This window comes from Sceloporus occidentalis, unplaced genomic scaffold, assembly GCF_023333645.1.
Source record: "Sceloporus occidentalis isolate IW3139 unplaced genomic scaffold, rSceOcc1.0.p SCAF_100, whole genome shotgun sequence".
Lineage (NCBI taxonomy): Eukaryota > Metazoa > Chordata > Lepidosauria > Squamata > Phrynosomatidae > Sceloporus > Sceloporus occidentalis.
In genome coordinates this window covers 2,773,393-2,780,401 of record NW_028317080.1, presented here as the reverse complement: position 1 = coordinate 2,780,401, position 7,009 = coordinate 2,773,393, and positions in this window count along the sequence as shown.

Here is a 7,009-nt window from a genome sequence, read left to right as displayed (position 1 = left end):
GAACTCTTTTCCGGAAGTTTCTACCCATTTTCATTTCCTTGTTGCGCAGGGCCCTCCTTACCCCTTGTTCCTGTGAATTGCACAGCGCTGCGGAATATGATGGAGCTATATAGAACAATATTCATTTTACACTCTTAAGAGTACCAACGAGGCTCGAAACATTATTCTACATGTATCAGAAGTATAGATCTTTTAGTTTGGAAGGCTGATAAAGAGTTACTTATCCCGAGACATTTCTGCGACAAACAGGGGAACGTTTAAAAACAATTCCAGTCTGTATTCTGTAGTCACAGATGCCACTAGTTCACTAAACACAGTAAGCCGGGGGGCTCTGTGCCAAGAGCTCGGAACGGCCTGCGTGTTTACCGAATGCCACAATGACCCCGCACTCCCAGCGATGGAGTGCGGCTCAGGGGGCCGGAACGGCGAGCAAACACATTCCCGGCAGGCGATCGCATCCACGACTCGCTCTGCACCACCTACTTCCCCCAACACAACACAAAGAAAGTTCCTCTGCCGCCGGCTCGACAGGAGACAGAACCACAGCCCCACAACATACAGAACGATGTCACAAGGAGAAGGGCGATGACGTCTGAGCACCTCTTATAGAAGAGACAGTCCTGTGCCGACAAGTTCCTGCAGGGGTCCCATTACCACAACCTATTCTAAGAGATCAGTAGCGTACTCCTATTAACCAACATGATGCCGAGAATCATATTATATATATATATATATATAATCCATCTATAGCCATGCATACCTAAGAGGGGGTACAAATCGTTGTGGGCAAGGATCTAGGTTTAGGAGAGTCAACCAGAAGCATTAATACAAAGTATCGCAACAGCCAGGTATAAGCCAATAGTTTGCACAGAGAGCGATGCCACGAGAGATCTCCAGCACGGCCGTGACGCTTTGCACAATGGATTACTGCACTGGGGGGCTCAGCATATAATCACCAATCCCCAGTCCCCGACAAGTCAATAACACAGCACATGAGCGGCAACCGCCCCCCGGGAGTCGCAGTCAGAGCACAGCATGATAAATACGAACGTTTGAAGAGTTTCACAGAGGCCCTATAGGAAGCTTCTTACATTCTGGACAAATCCGGGAGCTGGCTTAAAGCGAGAAAAATGTTTCCGAAGCGTATTGCTCAATATAAGATCGTGAGAGCAGTCAAGACGACGGCAGTAAAACTTTTAGGAACTACAGCTATGTTTGGGGAAACAATAAAACTTTTCGCCGAGCTCTGCGACCTCCCATAAAATTCATCAGAGCGAGCGCTTGGGCCCGTATCTACTAAACAGCTTGATAGAGCCTTAATCTGTCAGTTCTAGCTTCGCCCGGCCCTTCGAATGTATTTACTGTGGCGCTATATAAATAAAAGATAACTAACCCCCCGTTTTTAAACTACGTCTACTTCCCCCAATATAAAACAAAAACATCAAAACATCAACACAGACATATCATCAATCTATTAGAGCAATGGTGTGCCTATTGTGGACCCAATTAACTAAAAATGATAGAGTTTATCAAATATATATATATATATATATATATATACACACACACATACATACATACACACACATATACACCCCCTCCCCAAATATATATAGCAATTTATAGCAGGCAATGGAAAGTTTCAGCCAAACAAACCCTTCCATTGGTGGCCAAGGAAAAGTTGTAAAAGTGATGCATTCTACTGGTAACTATGGCGATAACACCTAAACTACTCTTTCAAAAATAATGGAAAAACCATTATATTTATCATGTTCCTTTTAAAACATCCAGAAACAGGGTATTTCACCCAATAGTTTTCACTGCTTTACTTAATGTATCGGTTTGTCAGTTCTGGTTTGTCATTCCCTTTGAATGTATTGATTGGAAGAAGCGCTGCGTACATTGTTGACGCTATACAAATACAACAATAATATTATTATTAATAATATATACTTTGCATACAGCAGACGTGACTTACAGGGCGAGACAATTCCTATTGTAATGCTCACCGTGTCTCGTCTCTCTATTTACTTACAATACGCGGCCTTCCAGGGCAATTATTTGTGCATCAGGGTAGGTGTCACAGCTTCTGCGTGTTTGTCATACGTGTGAATGTGAATCAGCAAAAGAAAAGCGAGCACCTCTGGCGGAGCGCACTCCGGCACGCTTACTATTGATCACGTACGTGTCTTGCTAGTGAATTAATCCGTCGGAGGCTTAGGAATTAAGATCTTGACGTTCAGGCTTTGCAAGACAGCGATCGCGAATGCCTGGGTCTCAATAACCGGATATTATTTCCGAAAGCATCGGCTACAGATCAACACAGAGCAAAGGGAAGAGATAAACCAGATGATGGAGCGCCGTTCAGCCGGCCGTTCTGAGCTAATCCGGCGCGTGTGCACAGCACAAAGATAAACAACAATAAAAAGTTAAATCGCTTTATTATAAAGGGGCAATAATTTAGGAGCGATGACCACGTTTGCCCAGATAGAACCAACATTCATCATTCAGGGCCGGACAGATCTATGCAGGATTTATGAGCCGGGCATTAAGGAAGGAACGTATCATACGCGGCATGAATAATACAGCGCAGCGTTAGGAGCCAGCAGCACAATTTTAAGAGCCGCGGCTAGGAGGTCTGCCCTGCGTTGGGTAATCATACATACGCTTCTATTAGATGGACCCCGATCGCCCCTGCTAATAATAACTCAAAATAATAAGTCGCTGAGCTCAAAAAGCAGTGAAATAGTTAACCCCCCCCCCTTCGTGAATAGCCCCAAAGGCTCCATAGGGCACGAGGTAATAAATTGTTGGCTAACAAACACTGTGTAGGGGCTACACATGCTGGATAAAGAACCCCATCCGCTGTATGGCTTATAAGCGCTTCCAGAGGTATTATGTAACCATCAGGATACCGGGTTTCAAAGGGCTCCGGTTACCGTACAGACCGAGCGGGGGTTCTGGAGCCAGCCCGGCGTTTAGACAGGAAATCACATACAGACATAGCATTGTACGGCGCCGCGGAATATGGTGGCGCTATACCGACCCATAAACAACCATAAAAAATGTTGGAAGAGCCGCTGAGACAGACACGGCTACCCAGCTGGCTCCGGCCCCGGGAGTGTTACTTGAGGCCACCACCCGAAAAACAGCCGTGTGGTAACCATTAAACAAGAATACTACCCACCGTCGGGCAACGCTGTTCCTTTCCGGGGTCAGACTACGGCCTATCGCGCAGAACTACTGCTGTTTATCCGTCTCGAACCAGGATTAGGCCCCGGGGCCACAACAAGAGTTTGAGGCCTCCCAGTAGGACCCACCCACGGCTCCTGAAGTGACTAAGCTTCAATAAACCAGGCTGGGGCCTTTAAAGGCTCGCCATTCGGTTGGTACTTACCGTATCCGTACGGAGCCGGCCTGGGCCTCACAGCTTTGGCCGATCCCGGAGTCACACGGAGCGTGTCACGGGCTCAGGGCCGAAGCTCCGCCCACTGAGTTTGCGGACCGCCAGGGGGCGCTGTCTATTCTGCCTAGTATCAGTGCATCAGGACCACACAGGTCACGGCGGAATTTTTAATTGTGCGGGCCCGCCCGACTCGCATGCGAAAAGAATTTCACATCTTCAGCCGGTCACCTACACAGTTCTGCCCTCCCCCGTTCTATGTAATTTCCTCACTTGTGGGAACCACAACATTTACAATTTTTTTTCTAAACCAGCCCTTCCACTGCATTTCATTGCTCGACCTGTGCAGCAACCTCTAAATTAATGGAAAAAGTATTAACTAGATAACTCTTCTGGTTTAATTTTTTGTTTGCGGTTTCCCTCCGCGTCTTTCGTCTTAAGACGTTAGGCTGCTGCTATTCCTTCACTGCTTGACATTCGTACGCGTGATGAAGAATACTCCGTGACGTAAAAGTGGGGTAATCTTCCCACTTCCTCCAATGAGGCCTTTAGACCAGTGGGGCTCCAAGAAGCGGCTTAATTGCCAATATTGTGTGTCTGGTAGGTCCCTGTAAATTTTAACAAATAACAAAACTGGGCTTTGAAAAATACTAAGACTTTTAGTAAGTAAATGAGTGTAAGTGGGGGCAGATATGGTACAACCAGGCTCGTTAGGAGGCAGAGGTGGCACAGGTAGGCTGTTTACGGGTACAAATGGCACATGCAGGCTGTTTAGGGGGCAGAGGTGGCACAGGCAAGCTGTTTAGGGGGAGAGGTGGCACAGGCAGGTTGTGTGGGATCACACACATGCTGTTTATGGACAAGGATGGGACAGAAATGCTGTTTGAGGGCAAAGGTGGCACTGCGTGGCATGTTGCTTGTTAAGTTAGGGGGTCCTGGGGCAAATTTTAACACCGGGGTCCTGTGATTTCTAGTTACACCCTGGTGTGGCGTGTGGGCAACCATGCAAAAACATGTATGATACAATTATATCAAATATTTCACTTATATAAAGACACCTAAAGAGGCAATGTCACTTTCACAGCTGGAGAAATGATCATTGACATCTACGTTGACCACAAGTTAATGCTTAATGTTAATTAGGTATTTTTCTCTCACTTTTTCTCCATCCGCGTCATTTCCATAAGAAGGGTCTCCTGTCACGCATCTTGTTTCATATGTTCACTAACATTATCAGCAGTATGAGATGGACAGTATTAGGAGAATACATATAGGTGTATGTTTATATACTCAATGAGAATTATGGCGGAATCGGCATAGGTCATATATACCGTAGATATTCTGTATCTGAAGGTTTTGAAAGCTTTCTGTATAATAAGCACTGCAGGATCCAGTCTCTATAGAACCCGTTTCCCTCTGTGCCTGAGAAGACTGTATATTTGTGTTACATGGGGAAAAAAAGACTCCGATTAAATAAACTAATAATATAAATAAATATATATATATATATATATATATATATATAGCCTCTTCTGACTGTCTGGACATTTATGTTTTCTAATCTCTCATGATCATGATCATTTACACAATGTAAACAGTGTACTTTTTCTGTATGACCTAAACTGGTCCATCGTTTCGAAACGGAAATACAAAAACTGTCAAACTTCTGCAGAAAACACAATTTTATTTTTTTTCATTTTAAGAAAACAGTGAGTCGTACGTGAATTTTGGTTAGCTGGATCGGTCAATGCCTCGCAGCATCAGGAGGCAGCTTTATGAAGTGTCGCAGACTCTAAGGAGCAGAATTATTAAGGCTAAAAACATAAAATATTAAGAAAAGTACAGTACGGTATAATTTACTGCTTGGGTTGGACTCTGTGTCTCGTTCTGTCAGTGCTTAGACACAGTGTGGTCTTCACAGTTACGATCAATACTGCATCTGACGACATGCAAGGCAAAGAACGGTTATTTCAACACAATTCGAACACATACAAACACACAGAGACATTAATGGGACTTGTGATTAAAATGGGGTACAATCAATCATGTTTAAAACCATCCAGTTGCTTACATTCGAATAGATCACAATATGACCCAAAGGAGCAGAGGAACGTATTGAGGATTTCACATAACGAGAAATGTTGGGGTTCAGTTTAATGACATCACGGAAGCCGCCATCTTGGAGCTTGGATTACAATGAGTGTGGGCAACCTACTAAAAACACTGATCGGCATCTTTTGGGAAGAGTAACAAGATGCCTTGAGAAAGACACAAACGGGGTAAAGGAAATTAAAGCATGAGGCAGAGGGGTTGATTCACTAAATCAAGTGACTGGCTTTTCACAGGCAACCACCAGTGAGCTTCTCCTGCAAGGATGTCATAGGTGGTCCTTAGATAGGAAACGTGGGGGGATTCCTTCAACTCCCCCTCAGCCATTTAGCGATTCATTATACAGGGCCAGCTCAGCCCTTGTTGAAGAAGCTCACTGTGTTAGCGACAGACTGGTAACGACTCTTTGGGGTCTATTTAACAAAGTTCCAGTTGTGTCTGGCTGTCAGTCAAGTCATTTAGATAAACAACTGAAAATGAGCAACTCATCTATTCAACAGCCAACTCAACTGTACTTAAGGTCTATATGCCTGCTATGTCAGCACGTTTCCAGGAAAAGCATGGAAAGCAGTCTATTGGCAAAACCAGGGCTGAGTCGAGCTGGCCATTGAATTGTAGGCGATCCGACTCAGAATACCAATAAACGCAGTGGGGTTTCCCAATCCAACCACTGACGCTACTGGTTGACTCAAGACCTTGACACCAACTTAACAGACCACCGAACATGTCTAACTCAGCAGCCGTTCAACTTATTTCCAAATAAGATTCGTTGCCGTTTAACACATTTGCGAATAGACCTGAACAACTAGTCTTGAATGCCACAAACACATAACAGCTTGTTAATTGGATTTTGGAGGTGGACCACCCTACTTTTTGGTTAGTCCCATTTATTTTCTTAATTAAGCCCTAGTTATTTCTGTGTCCCTTCTTTCAGGTTCTTAGTGGGGCATCCTTGGAATCGTAGCTCTTTTATGTCCGGAAAGCCACGCGGTATCAACCCCTTTCGCAAAATGCACCTCAGAACCCAGATTTAAAATCTCATTTCACAAGAAAGATGGATTGTGAGGTTATGGCTCATTGCTATTGTCCAGTTTCAGAAATTGTGTGATTAGTTTCTTTCAAGGCAGTGCAGGCAGAAAGTGAAAGTTACTCGTAAGCTTCGAATATCCCTTTTGGCCAAAATTATGGTTCCCATTAGTGCTAAGGGTTTAGAATCTTCATATCACATCAGGCGAAAAGTTTTACTATAAAACGAATATATTCAAAAATATTAAAACAGAAACACACAGTATTCAGGTGCGACAGTGCAAGAAAACCCCAAACTTTCCAGGGCAATATTGAACACTTCATTTCACCAAGTGCTCTGTAAATAAAACATCTCCACCTTTACCTTTCAGACGTACAGAGCAGGAGTGGGAAGTATATATATGTATATATATATATATATATATATATATATATATATATATATATATATATATATATACACACCTTTAA